At 44.6% G+C, this 22,919-nt stretch overlaps 1 protein-coding gene and 1 long non-coding RNA gene across 3 annotated transcripts in view; one reads left to right on the top strand and one right to left on the bottom strand.

Annotated features, from left to right (window-relative positions):
- The window catches only part of Myo3b (myosin IIIB), a 283,449-nt gene that overhangs the window by 240,144 nt on the left and 20,386 nt on the right, over positions 1–22,919 (top strand). The gene's annotated exons all lie outside the window — the stretch shown is intronic.
- On the bottom strand, positions 8,025–15,603 carry LOC142857180 (uncharacterized). Its single transcript, XR_012911775.1, has 4 exons — positions 15,508–15,603; positions 11,059–11,378; positions 9,650–9,742; positions 8,025–8,219 (listed from the first exon to the last, which is right to left on the bottom strand). It is a non-coding gene; the product is annotated as an uncharacterized LOC142857180 (long non-coding RNA).

The following is a 22,919-nucleotide window of genomic DNA, read 5'->3' as shown; positions in this document are numbered from 1 at the left end:
ACACGGGTCGCCCTGTGATTGGCTGCCACCAACAGCTGACACCAGACCGCATCGGGATAGGCTCAAGGATCCTCATCCACCGCGCATGCAGGAAGCGGGGTCGCGCAGCTCTCAAAGGCATAGCCAAATATGGAGTTGTTTATTTCCAACAAGACAGGATGTTGCGCCATCTTGTAATGGCGATCCTGTCCCGCTCACTACAGGTCTTCTGGTGGATTAGAGAAGACTATCGACCCCTTTATAAATCTCTGTACTATGTACTTTAGAGAAGACTACCGACCCCATTATAAGTCTCTGCACTATGTACTTCTCCAAGGAAACTGAATAGCCAGCAAAAGCTGAGCATGTTTATCCGCGACATTTAGTGGCCTGCAGATGGCACTTTAGTTGACTGAAAGGCTTCCTAAAAGTACTTTGTACTGTTGTCTCTGAGGGAGGAAACGGCTATCTCAACATGAACTGATGGAATATCTTAAGAGATGGAAGGATAATGCTGCCGTGCTTTTCACCATACATTTCTTTTAGGAAAAAGGCAGGTAGCCAGGGAGTGGTGGTGCAGGTGCAGGCCTTTAATCCCAACAACTGGGAGGCAGAGGCAGGTGGATCTCTGTGAGTTCCAGGCCAGCCTGCCCTACAGAGCGAGTTCCAGGACAGCCATGGCTACACAGTAAAATCCTGTCTCAAAAAAAAAAAGGTCCTTTTTTTTTTTTTTGTAAAAAGGTTATATGAATGGTCCTGCTTAAGATGAACTTGCAATAATCGGTCCTAGTTGCCCTTTTCCTCCCCTGTTTGCTAGGCTCCTAACTAGCTAGAGCCCCAGTATTTTAAACTCACTGAAAGTTAACATGTAAGGTTCATCTCACTATCATTTCTCCTAATCCTCCAGCCTACCCCACTCGTTTTCTTTTTTTTTAATATTTATTTATTTATTTGTTATGTATACAGATAGAATATTGCAGGCCAGAAGAGGGCACCAGACCTCATTACAGATGGTTGTGAGCCACCATGTGGTTGCTGGGAATTGAACTCTGGACCTTTGGAAGAGCAGGCAATGCTCTTAACCACTGAGCCATCTCTCCAGCCCCTACCCCACTCATTTTCATAGTGAGAGAGACTGGAAACCAAGAAGGGAAATGACTTACAAAAAGCTCTATCAAAAGACACCCCTCCCCTACACACTGAAGCACCCGCAGGAGGCAGAAACCTTTGTCAAGTCCTTAGTGAGTAAGGTAAAGCCGCAACTCTTCACCAGCTCTGCTTGGACCTTGCTGCGGGATGGTATGCACAGCCGTGAGCTTTTATGAACCCTCACCGGGTTGAAGAAACATTTCATACTCACTAGGCCCATTTTCAGTTTGGCAATATTTGATTTATTGAGCTTGACCAGTGTAATATCTGTTTGTAGGACTTCCACACACTTTTAAATTAAAAAAAAAAATTTTTTTTTTTTTGCAGTACAGATACTTTTCTTTTGCCCATGGCAATAACAGACAGGGATACAAACATTGCGTTAGAGAGGGTGTCTGCTGATTTACATATTTTAAAAGTACCAAGATCAAAGGTAATGAGAATTTAATCCATATGGCATGCAGGAGATAAATAAGAATATTAATACTGAATCAAATACTAATTAAAAAAAACACACGGATCTCATTTTAAGAATGCAGCACAGAGGTGAAATGCTCTGTAAAGTCAAGACCTCGTTCTAAGGGACAGTGGCGTGAGATGGGGGTGAGGACTGGCTGAGTCATATACATCCTTCCACAGAATCAGGGTGATGAGAAGCCCTGTCCATGTGCTTTAAATGTTAAAAGATGCTTCCATATACAAATATTGGTCCTCAAAGCAAACCTTTTTGCTCCTAGTTTCTCCATCCCTGGCCCATTATAGAGGACACAAGCTTGTAAAGGTTCATAAAAGTAAATTAACCTGGACCTAGCTCATCTTAGTCCCACCTTTTCCCCTGTTTTGCCCCCACCTCTTCCGCACTTCTTTTCTCCTTCCTCTCCCACCCCCTCAGTGATAATTACTCCGGGTACCAGGCAGCCCGTGAGCACTACCCCTTCCCCGAGACATGTATGATGCTGGGACATACTTAGAGTGACTTTCCAAGTCATCTCACTTCTAAGAATCCAATCTCCAGAAATAATCAAAGATAAATAAAATGATGGGGCATCGTCTCAACTGAGGTTCAGATGATTCTCCAAATTGCTCTTATTTTATACATTCCCAAATGAAGGTGGAGTGCCAGACCCTTCTCTCATATTTACAGGGTTAGCCTCTCAAGGAGGGTATACTACAGAGGAGAGAAAATAGTATGTTTTCCTTGCTAGGTGCCAGGTTTCTGCTTGAAGTACCTATATCAAAACAAAACAAATGTTGCTAACCAAAAACTCTTCAAAAGCTGAGACCAAAGAGGCCAGAAGATTTGTGTGTATTTTACACTAAGTTTGATCTAGAGGAGCAGGGTTGGACAATGGGGGTTGTGTCACAGTGACAGTGAGCTAGGTGGGGGTGGGGCTTTACCTATCTAAGATTCTCCTCTGATTCTGGGTCTTTGGTGTCTTTCTCTGGTATAAGGATCTGTTTCCTGAGAAGGTCCGAGGGTTCCTTCACACTCTAATCCAGAAGAGAAAGGCAGGGAGAGGACAGAGAGACCTTCCTGCTTTCCTGATTTCGGATACCAGAGTGCCTACTGTACTGTGGGATATTCTGTCCTGAACTCCATCAGCGTTCTGGAAGTGCTTCGTTTATGTGTCCAACACTACGCCTTTGTATAAGACTTCAGGGTTCTTTATAACTGCACACAAGTTCAGTAACAAGATGCCTTCATTATGCATTTCTCGCCAGCAAGTAATTGCACACCTAAGCGGGCCAAAGTGAACAATAAGGAAGATTTATAGTTCCAGTTAATTTTAATGTCTTGAGTACATGAGGCATGACTTCATTACTCCAAGCTTTGTCCTTTACAGCTCCCTCGGTTCTGCCACCCTGCAGGTTTCACATCACCTTCAGCTCGGGTCCCTTTGGGGTTGATGGCGGAGCTGTTTACTCTGGGCTTTTTACCTTACTCCATTACTCTAGGTTTACACCTAAACAAAACGCTGTTCCTCTAGAGACGGAGCTGCAGGGCTAGATCAGCATAGTCCCAGTCAAGTCCTCCAGTCAAGAGAATGCCTGGGACTAATAGCTTGATGCCTGTGTTGTATGACCCAGTCACCATAAGGAAGAAAATGGAGTCGCTCTGGTTCAGACCCATCCAAGTCCATCCCTGAATCTGGGTGTGGTGCCAATCTCTTCTTGCGCATGCTATCTAAGCGTAGTGGAAAGGGTGGGCTCCATGGTGGGAAGACCGCAGGGAGAATTTCATCAGCCAGGGTCCAACAGGAGGCAGAAACCGTATCAGTTAATTTTAAACAAAGAATTGAACAGTTCTCTAGTTGTTAATGTTATAGAGAATTGAAAAGTCAAAGTAGAGACACAGGAATGCCCCCATAGTACTGACTTAGAAAGCATGATAAGAAAGATTGGACAGTTAGAATGTCCCTGGGAGAAGAGCCCTTGGAGTTAGAACCTAGATCTCTGCATAATGTCGCCGCCCAGCGGGCACTGGGCTCTGAGGGGATCAATGATCCTAGGAGTGTGTGCTGACATCGAAACCTACAACCAACTCACACAGCTCCAATCAATAGTTACTGCAAAGATGAAGACTGGTTGCTATGGTGACTCTGTTAAGAAAGGGAAGTACCAGAAAGCAGCGAGCCCCTCCTTCCTAGCCTACCTCGAAGCCTCCTGTCAGCTTCCCCTGTTGACAGTCTACTGGCATCCTATGGCAAGGGAGTAACGGGATTTACCGGATTCCATCCCAGCATCATAGAGTGTGGTGCCGAGAGGAATGGAAACAGTGTGAGGACGAAAAGTCAAGAGAAATCAGCATGTGTGTATAGATAAGTCTGTGCATTTAAAAAGCAAGGAGAAGGGTGCAGTGGTTTGTGGTTCTTGAGACGATAAGTGAGGTGCTCAAAAGGCTGAAGTCGGTGCTTATGGTTCACCTAGTCTTTACCCTATCACCTCTCAGCAAACATCTCAGCAGGTCAGGTTTCCTGGCATGGCAAAGTGACCCACCCACCCAAATCTTGTTCTTGAAGGGTCTATCTTCTTGTTTGCTATAGTTTCCACTCATTTGTACCTGGTTTTTTAGTTCTGACATAAAAGTCAAGGCCTGACTTGTGCTAGGCAAGCGCTCCCTCACGGAACTGCCCAGCCTTACATGTGCTCTTCACCCCAGCTGCGTAGCTCCAGTTCCTAACTGTTGGGGACCAATACCCCCAGTAATCTCTCCCTTTGCCTGTTGGCTCGGTAGGATAAAGAACCAGCACAGGCTGGGCAGTGGTGGTGCGCTGCTTTAATGCCAGAACTTGGGAGACAGAGGCAGGAGGATCTCTGTGAGTTTGAGGCCAGCCTGGTCTACAGAGCAAGTTCCAGGACAGCCAGGCTACACAGAGAAACCCTGTCTCAAAAAAATCGAAACCAAAATCATCCAAAGCAAACAAAAAGAACCTATATGGCTGACTGGCGATCTCATCTTCAAATTCAGAAGGACGATTGCTGGACCCCTGGTGGAAGTGTTCTTTTATTGGTATTTCAGATGAACAGAACTCAAAGTTGTGGCCTACAAATAGTGAAAACTCTACATGAGACCATTTTACCTATTCGGAAAGCAATAAAACATCCGTAACACATCCATTCTCTCAGATTTATCACTTCCATAGAAAGATAATTTTATCTCTGACTTTATGCTCATGAGCACCACCAAATCTGAAGCTGCCTGCCTTTGGAATCCTCAGTGGATCTTACAACTGTCACCTGCACTGTGGCCAACGCTGCTTGAACGCACAAGTCAGCGCAGTTGGTTAACGTTTTTAAATTTTTTCTATGACATTTTATTGTATGTGAAATGTGTGTGTGTGCATGTGTGTGTGTGTATGTGATTGAATGCATGTCACAGCACATATTTGGAGATCAGATGAGAGCCTACAGGAACCAGTTCCCTCCTTCCATCCTGTGGCTCCTGGGGACTGAACTCAGGTCGTCAGATTTGGAGGCACATACCTTAACCCTCTGAGCCATTTTGTCGAATCAAGCTGGTTAACATTATAAAGAAACCATTTGTTCTTATTTTCATTTACCTTCATTGCCTCCCCCGTGAGAACAAGTTTGACCTCAGATTCATGAATGGGCGCTAGGCACCTGTGGCTCAGCAACCCCGTCGGTTGGTAGTAGGTTGAAAATTTAAACGTGAGTTCCCGGTGGAGATGGTAGCCCCCTCCCCCCTTCAGAGCACAGTAGTGTTTAACCTTGATGTGCCCTTTGAAATGGAATCTCACGTTTCAGAAGGCTTGTTTCCCTGTAAGTGACTTTAAATCAGGGAGCTTTTCATTGGCCCCTCTTTCCAAGTCCTCGGAGCTCCTGCAATTGGAACGAAGTGTCTGCCACTGCCCGGAGTGCCCTCCTGACATCACACGCTGCTGAAACCGCCAGTGTTTCCACATCTGAAATGTGAAAAGGAAAGAGTCCACTCACACTGTGAAAATACAGTGTGCTCGTGCATGTTCTTCTTAATGTGGAAATTCGTGTCAAGAGTCTGTCAAAAGTTGCATGAGCAAACCTACTTACTTGGATTCATAGAAGGCGCCCAAAGCACAGGCAAGCTGTCGGCCCTAGGTAACAGCCTGCTGCTCCTGGTGCAGTAATGTCTGGGGACTTAAAGCTGGGAGGGTGGAGTAGACACACGCAGCTGACCCGGTAGATTCGCTTTGATTGTAGCAGCTTTCTGAAGCGCAGTTGCAAGCACTGGCCTTGACTCTAAAACAGAACAGCTGCTCCGCGCCGGAAGCTTCCCGCTCTCCTGTGTCTCTGTGAAGTTTTGTTGTGAGTGAGTGCTCCAAGTAATTAGCTAGTGTGCATTTCTGTTGAAGTGTTTCACAAGCACTGTAAGACAAACACAGTGCACCTCTGCATTACCGAGTAAATTTGCGTGGGGCGTGATTCATGCTTTGCTACAAATGCGTAGATGGTCCTGGGCTGTTAGTATAGTCCCTGTTATCTACACTTGGCACTTGTCTGAAGGAAGTGCTGGAACACCCGCCCCCCACCCCTAACTCAGGAGCTATTCCCAGCTGATAGCCACTAGCAAACAAAATTGAGTTTTCTCTAAGGGAGTCTCGCTGGGGATACAAACCACTCCTCAGGGTGGGCCCTGTGCCCAGCAGTCAATGGCCAACATACAATGAGCAAAGCGACGACTTTGGAAGTTCTTTGTCTTATAATGTTAAGTCAGGGCATTTCCCCTTGCCTTATACTCGTTCTTTGCATATATATTATGGTGTCCAGTTTTGGGTTTTTAATGGGATTCCTGTGTGTGCAAATGTGTGTGTCTCTGCACCTATGCGGGTTCCTTGTGATTTTTCTTTGGCTCTTTCTCTTGTTTGGTTGTTTTGTCATATTCTGGTTATCTTGTTGTACCTGTGGTAGTGTTCCCTGGGGCCTACAAAGCTCTCCCAAGCTTGGGTCTTTAACAGTAGTCTTATAAAAATGACTTAGTTACTGAAATGCTCGACAGTTCCAAAAGCAGTAAGGTCTTGCTTTAAGAGATTAGTATTCCAGATCCTGCCTACAGATCCTGAACAAAGTGGAAGTTATGGATAAGATTGCATTGCTCAGCGAATTTGTTGGGTCGCTTGCTATAGAGCAACTCTTCACAAACATCGTCAGAATCCGGTGGTTGGTTGTGGGATTTGTAAAGTGGAGAAACTATGCCCGGCAAAGAGCAAGGCCTTCAGGTTCACCCTTGGGAAGGCTTGTGATCTGAGGACCATGTGATTTCCTTGGACGGGACCTTTGACATGATGGGGCTGCCAGTTATAAACCTAAAGTGAGCACTCTGGTTTTAGTTTATTTATCTGTTCATTCTCTGGCTTACTTTCTGAGGCAGGATCCTTTGCCTCTCAGGTTGGTCTCAGATTCACTCTGTAGCTGAGGATGTCCCTAGACAGTGGATCCCCTGCTCCAGTTCCTGAGTGCTGAGGTTACAGCTGTGCCTCACCACTCCCATCTAGGTGGTGCTGGAGACTAAACCCAGCGCTTCCCGAATGCTGCCAATTGAGCCACATCTCCAGTCCGGATATTTTTAAAAACAAAATTATAAATACTTCGTATACTCAGAGGAATAGAAAAATAACACAAAGTCCCCATGACCTTAATATCTTACCACCTGTGCTTCAGCTTTGCTCAGTGGAAATCTCTGTGGCCCCCACACTCTGCTGACCTAATCCTATCCTCTATCCCTTGTCGCCATAGCGATCACCATCTTGTTCTCACCTCATCGCTGCCTTGTTCTGTTTTTCTCTAAATGTGTAGGCAGAAGACAGTTCCCAAAGCTAAGGTCTTCTGGGCTCTCCCCAAGGCTCAGAATTGTCAGGGCCACAGGCTGGAGGCTTACATTGCCACCCATGCCCAAGAGGACCCCCCGACTCCTTCCATAGCTTTCCAGCTCCGGTGAAGAGTCTGGTCCTGGTAGATGTGCCCATCTAAGAAGGATCCTTCTACTCCTTTCCCAGGGCCAAAGCCCAAGGTACCAAGAGAGACCCAGCAGATGTTCAGTTATGCATAAGGACAGGAGCTGTGGCACTAAAATGATTTTTGTCCAAGTACCATTTTTTCCTTAAATTTCTTTATCAATCAAGTTAGAGAGAAGACGAAACCTCTTTGTTACTCTATATAAAAAAATACACCAAATTATAGTTTAAAATGCATCTAACAAATATAAGGAAAATCGTACTGAAAAGGTATGTCTAATTGATAATAATATTGCACTGTCTTCCCTTCATTTGGGGTTTTTGTTTTGCTTTGCTTTGCTTTATTTCTTTGAGTCAGGATCTCATGTTACCCGAGAATGCCTAGAAGTCCTGCCTTATATCCCAAGCACTGGAATTACAGGTATCACACCTCACTTACATTGTTGATTTTATTGTTTGCCAATGTGCTGGCTAAATTTGTGTCAGCTCGACACACTCTGGAGTCATTTGGGAACACAGAATCTCAGTTGAGAAAAAGCCCCCTCCAGGGCGGCCTGTAGTGCATTCTCTTGATTGAAGATTGACGTGGAAGGACCCAGCTCACTGTGGGCAGTATCAACCCCGGTCAGGTGGTCCCTGGTGCTATAAAAAAGCAAGATGGGCAAAACTTGAAGAGCAAGCCAGTAAGCAGCTCCCCTCCATGGCCTCTGCTTCAGTGTTGCCTCCTGTACCTACGATGAGTTCCCGCCCTGACGTCCTTTGATGATAGACTGTACTGTGGAACTGTGAGTGGAATAAACCCTTTCCTCCCCAAGGGAAACCCTGCTTTCTGTCATGGTATTTTAATACAGCAATAGAAACCCTAACTGAGATAGTCAGCTCTTTTTGAATGTCTTCTTTATTCAAACCAAATCAGCTTATAATTCAAATGTTAATTGTATATTCTAAAAGAGGATCTCAAACTGAAATTATCAAAGCACAAAGAGTATATATTTTAAAACTGTAAATAGGTGCAGAATGTATTTATCATTCTTCATAGTTTGGGGGTTTCTGCTTTATTCTAGACAGAGTGTCACTAAGTAGCCTCAGCTGACATAGAACCTACCAATTAAGACTCGCTTACAGGAAAATCTTTCAGTTAAGAATCCCTCTTCTGAATGACTCTAGCTTACATCAAGTTGGTATAAAGCTAGCCAGGACAGTCATCCTACTAGAAAACTAAAGGAGGTTAAACTTTAAAGTCTACAGAAGACCTTCAGTGTTCTGGACTACCTAAATAGGTACAGAAAGAACTTTTGACAGAGTATAATACTCTTTAAGGAATGGGTGATGATGTATTTTATTTCATAAAATTAATTTGTTAAAAATTTTCAAAAAATATATTTAACAGTTAAACTTTAGAAACACTCTCATCATAGTCAGGAATGGATAACTACATCTTTATTCAACATTATATTCACGTCTAGATAACATCATAAGGCAAGAAAAAGGAAGAGTCTAACTGGAGATGAATAAATATATGTTTATTTGTAACAGCATTATAGACTACATAGGAAATCAGAAATAACTGACAAAATACTGAAACTAAGAGTCCAGAAAGATAATGCTCAAAATGAATGTATGAAATATGCAGATGTGTTCCCATAGGCCATAAACAACCAATTCTTGGCATACAGCCACTCCTGTACTTTATAAGACTTAGATCTAGGTAACCAATAGGATGCCACATCAACAACAGTGTGATAGTTAATGTCTTAGGCTTCGATGTCTGTCTTGAATTCTGTGAGTAGAGCAAGTCATCGTGTGTTCCTCTATTCCTCTGTCTCTCAACTTTGTATTTACAGATAAAAAATTTTCTCAAGAGCAGTAATTCCCAAGGGGCTTCACAATTTTCCCTTAAAATAGTGAAATAAGTGATGGCGACAGACAAATATTTAAACTTTTTGTTAAGAAAATCAATTATTGGTTTGAGAAGATGGTTCCGTGGGTAAGAGGAATTGTTTCACAAGCATGAGGGGCCTGAGTTCAAATCCCTTTAACCCACAGAACAAAATGAGAGTGGTCATCCATACCTTTAACCCTGCACTGGGGGGCGGAGCAGGTAGAGAGAGAATGTTGTTGGGGTTTGATGGCCATTAGCTTAGCTCCAGGTTCAGTTGGAGACCCTGTCTCAAAGAAATAAGGTAGAGAATGGAGCACTTGGTGTCCTCCTTTGGATATGTACACACACACACACACACACACACACACACACACACACACACATCACATCACAGAAGTAGAGAGGGAAAAAAGGGGAAGGGAGGGAGGGAGATAACAATTGTGTTGTGGTTTTGGTCTCTAAAGTCTACAAGGAAGAAACAATAGAATTTTCCCTTTCCCTGACCCACAAGCATCCCCTTCTGAACATCCAATTAGATGGAAGTGTCAGGGGAGAAGAGAATATCCCTTCCAGCAATTGTTACTCCAATAGGTCTAAAGGAGCAGTCTGGCTCAAACATGCGATCCCGTTTCCCGTAGTTATCCATCAGGACCTCCAGATGGCCCTGACGGCTGCCCTGCCCTTGATCTGCTTCCATAGTGGGGGTCCGGGTCGCATATCTCAGGTAGTTTAACTGGACTCTAGTAATTGTGTATGTGACTATCACCTGTTTCCTCTTGAGCACTGTGCTCTATGCTTACAACAGAGTTAAGTTTTCCATCCGCTACCACATTTGATCAGGCAAATATCTTCTTAGGGAGGCGACATCATCCTTCCCTGATGAGACATCCACAGAGGGGTTGAACACCTGAGCCCAGGGGCATGCACTGGAGCCTGACCTCAACCTTGAGTCTCATAGGAAGGGGCAACTGTTTTCTGTGTTCCTATATAGCCGCAACTTTAATGAAAATTAAGCCCTAGAAAGCAAACTTTTTGTGTGCAAAACATCATGACAATGATTATACACACACACTCAGGTACGCACTCTTTCCATTTTCTTGCTTTTTTTCCGTCCATCCATAGTTTGCTTACATGATGCCAAGCTAATGAATCAAAACCAAAGTATGCTAACACATAGGCTTAGAATATCTAGAATATCTGCTCTACACACTACCAGGCATCGGGATGATTAAATAAATCTGAATCTTTCTTTGATTTTAGACATTTCATTAAGGACCACGTTTCTTCCATGAGGCTCTGTTTTCTTATATTATACCTCCCTGCCCCTTTCCTAATCCTCAGAATATATGTAAAGCTGAACAGAATAAGATTTGAGTATCTGCACTCAAGTTAGAAATAAAGGTCCCTCCTGTTTTTCTTCTCTTTTAAAAGGGAAAACAGAATCTGGGCAGCCATCACCATTTTCATCAAGTATTTATTTACCAATTAGTCAGCACTGTGAACTGGCTGGTTTAACGGCCTCCTGAATGATTTATGCATAACTTATTAATTGAGCCTGTGGAGATGAAGGGCAGTTGTAAATTAATATGGAAAGCGTACCTCTTGTCATCCCTTTAAGGAAGGATACTCTCCTCAACCATCTGTGCTGGGTGTTCGCAGCTAAGTGTTCCTGGGACGTCAGGTAAAGTCTCATGAGTATCAGAGAGTACTCAAAGGGTCTGGTGCTGGTCTGCACCTTTCACAGTTATTAACACGATTGCCACGACCTTCTGTGGATCGGCAGCCTGATGCTGAGGAGCTACGGTTTCTCAAAGAGAGACTGCGATGCGCTTACACGACCACTTAGAATTTCCAACATTGCCACCAGCTGAACCAGCTGCTGCCGAGCTATTTTTAGACTTTCTGCCTTTGATTAGACCCTGAGGAGGAAAACAGAAATAAATTGTCAGTGGACACTAGGTAGTCATACCCTAGAAACCCGGATGCTTTCGGCAGTCAGCTTGCCCACGACGGTTTTCACCCTGCTGCTCTCAGCTCCCGGTCTGTGCTCTTCCTGTCACACAACGCTTCAAGTTGGCTGCACACTGAAGTCCCCAAGGGGCCTGTCTCAGTCCAGAGTTGCTGATGTGATTATTCTAGAGTGTGTCCCAGCCGTTGGGATCCTTCTAAGGTTTCCTGGTGGGCTCTCAGGACGTGCACAAAGACGAACCCTGATAACTAAGTCTTAACATAAATCGCAGCATAGCCTTGGGTCACTAGTGTCTCTACCACCCTGAAGAATGTGTCCCCACGTATGACATATTATTCCTGGAGCTTCTCTGTGTCCTGACTAACAAGAGCTTCAGGAGTCACTTGACACTGCCTTTCTTATACGGGGGGCCCCCAAACTGCTTCTGTTCCCATTCTGGCTGGTCTTGGGAAGCCCAGGATGGAGCAGTGTGGGAAAGGACTCTGCTGGGTTCTGCAGCCTGCCTCGGCCCCTACACTGCCACTCATGTTGGGCACGCCGTGACACGGGCACGCAGAGGATGGGCATTCTCGAGGGTGGCCCCCTTGTGACATCTGTGAGAGAATCAGCTAACACTGGATATACCATTTATGTAAAGTAGAAAGGTATAGGCACCGTGGTATGCATGGGCCCTCTCCCTGTCATATGTTGGAAACTTAACCCACTAATTCAATATATTAATGATATTTGAAGAAAATTGCCATTGTTGGGGGCGATCAGGATTATATAAAGTCATGACGGTGGGAAGCTTCTGATGGTACCGATGGCCTTGAAAAAGAGAAAGAGGGGTTGGGCTTGTGGCTCAGGTAGAGTGGCTGCCTGTGTGCGTGGAGCCATAGGTTCAGTCCTGAGCATCGCCTAAACTGGGTGTGGTGGAGTGTGCAGCAGTCTCAACGCTAAGCAGGTGGAGGCAGGAGGACCAAAAGTTCAAGGTCATCCTTGGCTGTGTAGCAAGCTAGGGATCAACTTCAGATTCGTGAGACTTGGTCTAAGAAAAAAACAAGAGAAAATGAGACCTGAGCTAGCACACTGCTTGGCTCTGCCCCCTGCTGGGTGGGTGCCTCCACCATGTCATAATGTGGCAGAACACCCTAGCCAGAGGCTAAGCAGATGCCAGTGCCATGGAATGCCCAGGCACCAGACCAGAAGCCAAACGAATTTTTATTCACTTTAAGTTGTAGTAATAGATATTTATCAGTATATGTGTGTGTGTTGTGTGTATGTATATATCTATATATTACTATATGTAGTACAGGATATGCTATATATATATAGCCGCAGTCATCTATATATACATATATATTAAATATATAACCCAGAAGCACATCTCTATATGTTTGGTTTTGTTTTTGCGACAGAGTCTCTTGGAGTCCAGGCTGGCCTCCAGCTCACTTTTAGCTGAGGATAACCTTGAACTCCTGATCCTCCTGCCCCCATATGACTTTGTCTGAGCTGTCCTGATAGAGGATCACAGACCCAGTCCTTTTCCAGTTCCTCTGCACTATACTCAGCAGACAACCAAGACAGAGAGCAGTACTTTTCACAGCAGCCCGAGCCTTACAATGTGATTTCATGTGTTTTTATTTCAGGACAGTACTTTAATGCTGACATTTTCCTGATTATCTTTGTGTGTGCACCCGCACACCACATGGGCTCTTAATTTAGAAAATGCTCAGCAATTATACGTGGAGTTGATACTTTACATGGAAGCAAAAACGGTGCCTCTTGTGTGTGTTTCTAAAATTTGTTTTGATAGCTTTTATTTTTCTGGCAACAGAGATACATGACTCAAGACATTGCTCAATATTTTTCATCTTCTGAGAGACGGAGAGTTCATGCCAAAGTGATTCTGCCCTTGGATGAAAGTCTCACGGGAAGGTTTCCTTCCCAAACACCAAGTCTTTGGTAGTGTGCTCGTGAACTTTAATTATCAATGGCTCTGAATCAAATCTCAATCAGATTAAGCTAAATCTGAGATTGTAGGAAATTATGTCAAACGCAGCAACTTCACAGAGCACAACTCCTCTGGGAGCTGCTACTTTCACGGGAGATTAAATTTTTACATTCATAGAAACAAACTCAGATGAACGCTTTAGAGATGAGTTTGAATGGCTTTTCTCCGTCTAACAAAAGAACGTGTTGGTTTTGTAGTGTGCCAAGTCAGTCTGATGCCAGCAAAGAGAAGAGGTTCCCTCTTTTGCTAAAAGGTCACTTTGCGATATGTAGATGTGACTCAGTCAACTGTCATGGGTAACCTCTTACATCTGCCTTGGCAACTGTGCCAGCCTGGAATTTTAAGAGTATTTTCTTGAATTCACACTAATACAACACTACCTACCCCCAAACAGAAAGCCACAGAGGCTTTCCCTCTGAATTAGCTGGGTCAAAACATATCTCAAACTGGGCATTTTTGTACTCAGTACTCTTTATGATAACCACTCACCAAATATAGTGAATTCATATGGAAAAGGGATGATATAGCTTCACATAGATACAGACACACACATATGTGTGTATATATTCTTTTACTTAGGTTATCTTTTGTGTATATTTCACAGAAGTTGGGATACAAGATCTTTTATGCACACATCCACCAGTGTGTGGGGTGGGGCTGTATGTACACTAATGTGTGTCTAGTGTATGGGCTGACAAAAAGAAAATTCTCGAACGCCACACTTGCTCTTCATAATTAACAGTGATCATTAGCAAACAGAGCCCTTGAGAACATTACTATTTCCCCTCTCTAGCTGCAAACATATTTTTCTTACAGTAGCCTCAGGCATAGATAGTTTTTTCTCATTCCTTAGGAAATTTTATTGACATAATTATGAAATGAGGATTTTGATTGGTTAACTCAACACCCACAGACGCCTGCAGACTTAAGAGCTTGCCCGGTATCAATACGTGTCTGCAACTTGAGACCTCGGCAAAGGCGCGTTCCCAGGAGGCCTCTAACTCTTGGGTCTCTGTGTTAGCAGTCCGAGGGGCTAGTATTTCCCGTGGCCTTGTTAAATGAGTTCGAACTACTTTCTCTGAGATCAAAATCAAAACCATCAAAGAGATGTGGAGTTGTAAACCACACCTTTCCACATCTCCATGGACAAAAGAGATTTTCTTCCAAAACCAAGCTAGTGACAGACAACAAAGGCCGGCCAATACCCACCCGTTAATTCTCGAGTTTGGTACGGGAAGGAGAGGGAGGCCGCTCCAAAGGCACACATCACACACAGGCACACGTTTTTGCCAAATTCTCCCTTATACTTTCAGCCCTGGAATCGCAGTTTTAGAATGTAAAATGGTCTGGGACCAACTTTGCTTCACAGAGCAGGAACTGAAACCCTGAGCCCACAGCTGGCCTAAGGCCACCATGCTAGTGACCTTTCTCACTGTCTCTTACCCAGCGTTTTGCTAAAAGAGTAATGGATCTGTAGAGCTTGGCAGTAACACACCTGTTAGAGGCTGACCTCATTAAGTCACCCGGAACCCGATCAGAGCTCTGGAGCCAGCTGCAGGCACTTTCCTTCTGGTAGCAGCCCCTTACAACCACTGTTACCCTGTGGTCACTTCTCAAGGTAGAACATCCTGTTAAGGAAACGCCCCCTCCACACCTGCATGCACCATCCATTTCTCTTCTCCTACAAAGCTGCCGTGGAGCAAAGCCTTATAAGAGGCTCTGGGGTAGAGAGAGTAGATGGTTCAGTGGGTAAAGTGTTTGCCGTACAAAATGAGCACCCAAATTTCAGGCCTCAGCTCCCATGTAAGAAGCCAAACATGGCAGAGACCAGAGGGTTCCTGGAGCTGACCCTGTGAACTCACGTTCAGTGAGAGCCGCTGTCTCAAAAAATAAGGAAGAGAGAAATTGAAGAAGACACTCGAGGCCAAGCCCTGGCTTCCACACGCACTTTCACATACATGTGTAAACACACACACACAATAAAAAAGTAAGGTAATTAAGTAATTTATGAAAGAGGCTCTGCCGTGCACGTGCCCCATCCAGCCTGCATGAGGGAGAATGGAAGGGGAAGAACAGTTCCACAGACCTGCTTTGATTTCCCATCTCCTCAGAGTGCCTTGGATCCTGCCTGTTGGACAAGCTGAGTTCTCTGCTCTCCCACAAATCCTGTGAGTCCCTGTCTTCTAACTTCCTCCTAATACATCTCTTGTTGTGAACAGAAGTCCCGATTGGTCTCTGGTGGCTGCAGCCAAGAACCCTGAGCCAAGATTCTGGTAGGAACTACAAGGTCAGCGAATCTCATGGCCAAACAGAGAGAATGGTGTCTGTGATTGGCAGTTTTGCTATCTGCATTTCTGGCCATGTTCTTCAACAGTTTGTTGTTCATATAATAACAACAATAATAAACCTTTACACTCTTATACAGTGAGGTGGAGGAAGATGGCTAGAGAAAGATGGGGACAGTGTTGGATCGAGGAACAAACAATTCTAAGTGGGTCTAGTTGTGAAACCTGCTTCTTCACTCAGCATCTAAATATATCCTAATCACAGCATTCGGGGACAGCTGAGATGATTGATTTTGCAGAAAATATTTGTTGTTTAATTACTGGATCAGATGGGTCTTTTGGCAACCAAGAGATGCCAGGGCAGACTTTAAGCACCATCTTGAGAAACTTGTGATTTTCTTAGTGTGTTTTTAATTTAAAGCATATGCTTTCCCATTTGACTTCAGTGTCCAAGATGAAGCCATTCACAGTGAGTCACCCTCCTGGAGAACACGCAGCTCACTCCGGCCAGGTCTCTTGGTCTGTGTTCTCAAATGGTTCTGTTTAGAGATGTAAACACAAAGCAGCTCTCCCTGTCATGGCCTGGCATTCCTGGGAGGCCTGTGACATCAAAGGACCTCACAAAAAATTCCCCCGCTCTGGACAGTGCTTAGCATCATGGCCTTCCTCCATCTGAAGAAATAGCAGAGTCCGGTCACTGGAACATAGGAGTAGAGTCATCTGAGGACTGAAAGGATAGTTTGTTTTGCAACAGCTCTTCCTTTTAAGTCTCTTGGCCTTCTAGCTCAGCTTCCTGGCCATCAGAGAACACTAACATCCTACCTGGGAGTTCAGAGCTGCAGGCTTTCAAATAAGAGCCACAGTTGAGCTGGTGGTGGTGGCGCATGCTTTTAATCCCGGAATGTAGGAGGCAGAAGCAGGTGGATCTCTGAGTTTGAACAGCCAGGGCTAAACAGAGAAACCCTATCTAGAAAAACAAACAAGCAAATAAGCCACACTTGAGGCTGTAGGCCACAAACCCAAGCCCGCCGAAGCTGTCTCTGTCCACTTGCCGGCAAAGGATGCCCGATGAGCCAAGTGCCCTGGAAGAATGTGGGCCCTGGAGTTAAAAGGCCCAAATCTAAATCTCCACCACTTCCTAGTTATATGAACTAGGTCAAATAGTCCCTCCGCGGGAACGACGGTACAGCCTTCCAGCATTGCTGTGGGAAACAGATGCAATCACCTCTGCCCAGAGCTGAGATCCTGGTGCCCATAGTCTGGACTCTGATCTTTTACTTTTGCTGTCAATGCTATTAAAGGAAGGGCCTGTCTCTCCTCTACCTCTTTGCCTCAGCTTGCCCTGATGCCTCCAGTTAAATCCAGTCACATTTCCTGAAGTGTTGCTGCACCTCAGGCAGGACCCCAAGGTTGCCTTGTTTCCACAGAGGAGTGCTACATGCCTTGAGTACCAGCTTTTGATTTCTCTCTCCACTTTCTCCAAGGGTTCCCATCTGCCGGCACTCAGTTCCACTCTCTGAGACGTCCCCTCTCAACCGTTTGTCATGTCCTAGCTGCTCTGTCTTCTCAGCACCCAGGAGACAGGAACGGGCCAACTGGGGCATGCAATTGTTAGGATGGGGAGTTGCTGTTTGGCCACACTGCAGAAAGCTTCATCCAGGGACATGTGGACAGGAGAGAGGTTCGTGCTAAAGCTTCCCGCTCTCAAAGACTGGCACGTTCTTTACACGCCAGCCCTAGTGCACTGCTGTTAAGTGTGTCCTTACAGAGATCTCCCCCACTTTCTCACTTTGTCCAAGGTCCTTTCTCTTGGTCGCTCACTTCTGTTTACTGCTAAGTAGGCACGATGTTCTAGTTTTCATCTTAATGCAGTCAGCTCAGTACTTCAAGGTGCCTACCTCTGGCCTCTCCTTAAGGAGACCTTCCCCACCCTCTGAGAGTATAATATATTCACTTATGTCTTTTAATTTTCAAATCACTTTTAAACTGATTTTTAAATTTAAGTATTTTTGGAAGATTTCCATAAAATGAAATAGAACTTAGCTGGCACAATATTCCTAAGTCAGCCATCGTGGTTGTCCTTCTCTTTCTTGTTGTCTTGCCTTGCAACAAGTGGGGCTCCCAGAAGGCATCGATTAAAAAAAAATGCAAAATTGTCTCTTGTATGTAAGCAACAGGAGTTCTGAAGACAACCACTTCCTTGTCTATACACAGCTTAAGAATGTATTGCAATGGTTTGTCCTATTAACTTCCCTTTTTCCTATATTACGATGCGATTTTGAACTCAGAGTGAATCACTGCTAGTTGATGGGATTTGTCTGCTCTTCCTTCCCAGGTACCAAGACAGAAAGAAAGATCAGTTTCCCTCCTGGGCTTTCTTCACTTTATGTTTCTGTTGTTCTAACTCTGGCTAGGGCTGCCTGTCTTGGCCTCCAGCTGGACCAGCAATGCCATGAATGGTCCTCTCCTCTCCTGTAACATCTTCTGATTTACTGGGGTGTGCTGCCAGGGACTGCGTGCCTGCTTCCCATCAGAAGCGACAGTGCTCCCTGGGGCGTGTGGGATGAAATGCAAAATCTTCACAAATCACTGCCAAACCTCTGAAAACAAATTTGCCCTGTGTTTCCATACTAACATCGCCACCTCCCCACCCCTGAACCACGCCTACTAACAAGCACTGGCCCTCCAGGAAGGCTTGTGGCATTTCAGCTGTCCCCAGGATGCAATACGCAGGTCTAGGGTGGTCTCCCCCTCATTTTGTCTGAAATTGAAAATAGTATTTATTCTCTATAGAGTATAAAAGAATCTTTAAAAACTGTGTTTTTTAGAAACCTAATAGCATATTATCCAAGAATAAATTCCATTCTTGTTATATTATCATTTGTTAGCCCATGTAATTTTTTTCCTGGATTGTTTTTCTAAACATCTTTGAACGGTCATGATGTTTTTCTCTTCCCATTATTCCTGTGGTATAGACTAATCAGAACATCTGCTATCTTTCCTTACTACAGATTATGAAAAGAACAGTTAACCCCAACCCAAACTTCTTTGGTCATTGTTTGGATTGACAGTTGTTTAATTAATAGTGAATGAAAGTTTTGTGTGTTGTACATAACCATTTAAGAACCTTCTGGTTTATGGTTTTAAAATCCTAACAAAACCTACCTGTTCACTGATATAAAAGTTAAATAATGGCACATCCAGAAAATGAAATAACATAAAATCATGAAAGAGAATGGGGCTGTATCTATTTATCCTCTGGGACAGACTCCATGATGTACTGGAATGTTTGAAGAAAAAGAACCAAGTTCATAAACAGCGTCACATTGGAAGGATTTGTTTGCTTTGTTTTGTTATCCAGTCAGGAAATATTCTTAGAAATACACACAAGACAGAGATTTCTCTGCAGCCAGAACTAAGCACCTAGCAGGTGTGTCCCCAAAATAACCCTTTGTGCTATTTAATTTTTTGCCATACCTAAAATAGATGAAAATTTCAATCAAAAACATTAAATATCTGTGGCTAAAATCTGAATGGAAATCGACTGTTATTTAACATAAGCTAAGAAGAGATCACACTGTGCCAAAAGATATAGAAACTTCATTATATTAGCATTGAGCTGTTGCCAATGAACCCCTCCTTACGTGGAGCCTTCTTCAGAGGGTGCATCCCAGGCGGAACTTAAGAAACAAGAAGATGAAGCCAGGCAGGCGCATTGGCTTAATTAGAGCTGCCTAAGGAGGCCCCTCCATAGACGGGCAGGCTGGGAAGAAGATGACCTTTCAAAACAAGGCCACATAAACCGGGGCCCAGAGTCTCCATTCTCTTGATAGGCTCCAGGTCAGCTCAGGCACCCCTGGGACTTTTTACAGTCCCTCTTTAATGAACCCTGAAGCCTCCCTCATCCTTCTCCTACCCCCTTCTAATTCACATTTTAAGGAGCTTCTTGACTGCACTTGTAATCTGGATTTTGCCATTCAGGATCTCCTTAGACGTTATTCCCCTGTTAGGAAACTGAAGATCTTATAAGACCTCGAGGCTCTTCTGCTCTGTTCCACCTAACATTGGCATGTGATCTTCTTAACTGTGTTCTTTGTTTGTTCCCCAACCTCATGGCAACTCTGTTTCCTAGCCAGCCCCCCCCCCAATGTGAGCACCCTGCAGATATCAGGGAACCTCTTCTCCTTTCTCTGCACGTTTACTCCCCAAACCTGAAATTCTGGCGATAAGCTGTTGACTCCCCAGTGCAAGCATTCAACCTACTGTGCTCCCCTAGATTCCAGACCTGCACGGAGCTTCCCAGCTGACAGTTCAACAAGATGTTTCAGGAAAGGCATCTGCTGCCTGGAGCTGAACTCTTGACCTCACTGTGATGGAGTTTGGAACCCCTGGGAAAAGACCATAGACTTGATCCAATTATAATTAAAAGATTTATTGATTATCTGATAGCAGGATGAACAATTTCTTAGCCAAATTTGAGACTGTCATTCAGAAGGGGAAGGACTTTTAAAGGGGGGCACGAAGACCTATGCAGGCAAGCAAAAGCTGCTCTGTTCTGCCAAGTTAAGTAGTTAAGACAACTCAAAACAATCATTGGGTATCTGGGTGAGGAAGTCACAGAAGCAACAACAGTAGTTAGTAATATCATAACAAGTAGATAGTCACGGCTGTACATTTTTTGGGTGGGGGTCACTGAGTCAGGATTACTGGGAACTTTTCTTCCATAGACTGAAGTCAGAGACAAGGGCTGGTGGGTACCAAGATGGATCCTAGCATCCCAGGCTCACTCCCCACCTTGACCTTCTCTTGTTCACAAATGGTATTCACAGCCACCCAAGAACATAAGGTAGAAGTCTGGGAGCCAGTTTAAAAAAAAATAATTATTTTATGTGTATATGGGTTTGCATTTGGAGGTCAGGGGACACCTTGTGGGAGTTCCATCTCCCTTCCACTGTATGGGTTCTGTGATCTGGCGGTCTCAGGTCATCAGGCTTGGCAGCAAACACCCTTGCCTGCGAAGCTGGCTTGCTGGCCCCTGGAAGTCCTTCTTGACCTTTACTCTGAGTTCATCAAGCTCTGCTTCCGACCTCCCACACTACTCTTCCTCCCACTCTGAGCTTTCCTCGCTCTTGCTTTTGTTTTTGATTCAAGATTTTACTTTCTTGCCTAGATTATCCTGGAACTTCAGACTAGCCTCAAACTCATGGCGATCCTCTTGCCTCAGTCTCTTGAGTCCTGGCCTCATGAGCCAGCATTTATGGCGTCATGCCTGTCCCTATTCTCCTGCATGGTAGGGACTATGAGCAGAGAAAACTGCCTTATGATGGGTTTCTTCTCAACAACTTCCCGTTGGCTGCCAAGAACATTCAAACTCTCTCTAAGACTGTGGTTCTCGAGCTTTGGGGGATCAAACAACCTTTTCACGGGAGTCCTCTATCAGATATCCTGCATATCAGATATTTACATTACAATTCATAGCAGTAGCAAAATTACACTTATGAAGTAGTAACAAAATAATGTTATGATTGGGGTCATCGCCACATGAGGAACTGTGCTGAAGGCTCGCAGCATTAGGAAGGCTGAGAACCACTGCTCTAAGGCATCTCAAAGCCTCCTCTTACTACAGTTCAGGTACACCGGCCAGGGCTGATTGTCTCAAGGACATAGATGTGGCCTTTGCACATGCTGCTCCCTCAGCCTGGAATGTTCCCCGTGCCCACTTTCCTCAGTCTTCATAGGCTGGATCTCATCATTCTTTGCCTCTCCGTCACCTCACAGAGAGGTCACCTGTTTCCCATCCCTCTGTAATTCTGATGTGCACTGACCGCTTTGCATCCTTTTTGTGCACTATCGTAATTTGTAACAATTGCAGCGTTTACCCTTGAATTTCATCGTGGAGGAAAGGAATTCTCCAAGGCAGTATAGGCTCTGTCTGTCCTGCTCACCAGTTTCACCTTAGAAACTGGCCCATGGGGAGCACTCAGCTGACAAGGAGAACTGCTCAGGGGTTAGGAACGGATGTGTGTTTGCAGCCAATGTTCTAGCTGCATGATCTTCTCTATAAAAATGAAAGTGATACAATTGTTATTCTCTTAATTAGCAATCATAGCTTAGAGCATGTCTTAGGGTTTCTATTGCTGTGAAGGGACACCATGACCACAGCAGCTCTTATAAAGAAAATATTTAATTGGGGTGACTCTCTTAGCGTTTCAGAGGTTCTGTCTGTTATCATCAGGATGGAGAGTATAGGGATGTGGAGGTAGACGTGGTGCTGGAGCTGAGAGTCCTACATCTTGACCAGAAGGCAGCTGGAAGTCCATTGGCTGTCACACTGAGGGAAGTTTGAGCAAAGCCCATCCCCACAGTGACACACTTCCTCCAACAAGGCCACACCTCCTAATAGTGCCACTCCCTTTTGGGGGCCATTTTCTTTCAAATCACCACAGAAGGGGAAGCATTCATGAGTAGAAATTTTTACTTATATGCCTGTTAATCCCTTAGCAACCAAATATCTTCCATGTACCAGCTTTTGCAGAGATACTAATGAGCAAGACCACAGGCCACTAGACCAAGGAATGGCTGGCTGCTCCTGGGTTTAGCCCACTGGGGACTGTGATTTGGTGTAGATAGAAATATTTCATGTAAACAGAATAGAGTTTACCAAGTCACTAGTGGTTTTTCTTCACGTGATGGAAGCTGAATTCATTTCAGGTAGGCAGCCTAGTTATTCCCAGGAGAAGGCTGCCCCTCTTAGCCTATTTATAAATACAAAAGCCCCCACACTCTGCTCTGCTGTGTGTTCTGAATGCTGTCAGTAACAGTGAAGGGCGCTTGCTGTTATTGTTGTTTATTCACTACAAGTTCTAGGTAAAGGAATAACTCTCACAGATGCCTGGAACTCTAAAGTGACAGAACGTTCTCCACTTTGCCTGCTGATATGGGTTGGTTTGTCAAAGGCAAATGTCTTCACAGGACACTGACGCCCTGTGTCAAACCTCTGTACTGTCAAAGCTAACCATGGCCAAGAATCCAAGGATGTCACAAGGCTGCCCAAAATGTGGGGCAGGTACATTTCAAAAGGTTCTCTGAGGTAATGGATAGGCCCAGGTGTTTGGGCCATGTTGGAATTCGGGCTCTGAACGAATTTCATTGCTTACATCCTTGGGGTACTTTCTCTTCAACAAGATATAAGTATCTGTGGTGTGCCAACGCC

This window comes from Microtus pennsylvanicus, chromosome 9 (genome assembly GCF_037038515.1).
Source record: "Microtus pennsylvanicus isolate mMicPen1 chromosome 9, mMicPen1.hap1, whole genome shotgun sequence".
Taxonomy (NCBI): Eukaryota; Metazoa; Chordata; class Mammalia; order Rodentia; family Cricetidae; genus Microtus; species Microtus pennsylvanicus.
The sequence above is the reverse complement of the archived record's forward strand: the minus strand, read 5'-3'. Positions and strand labels throughout refer to the sequence as shown.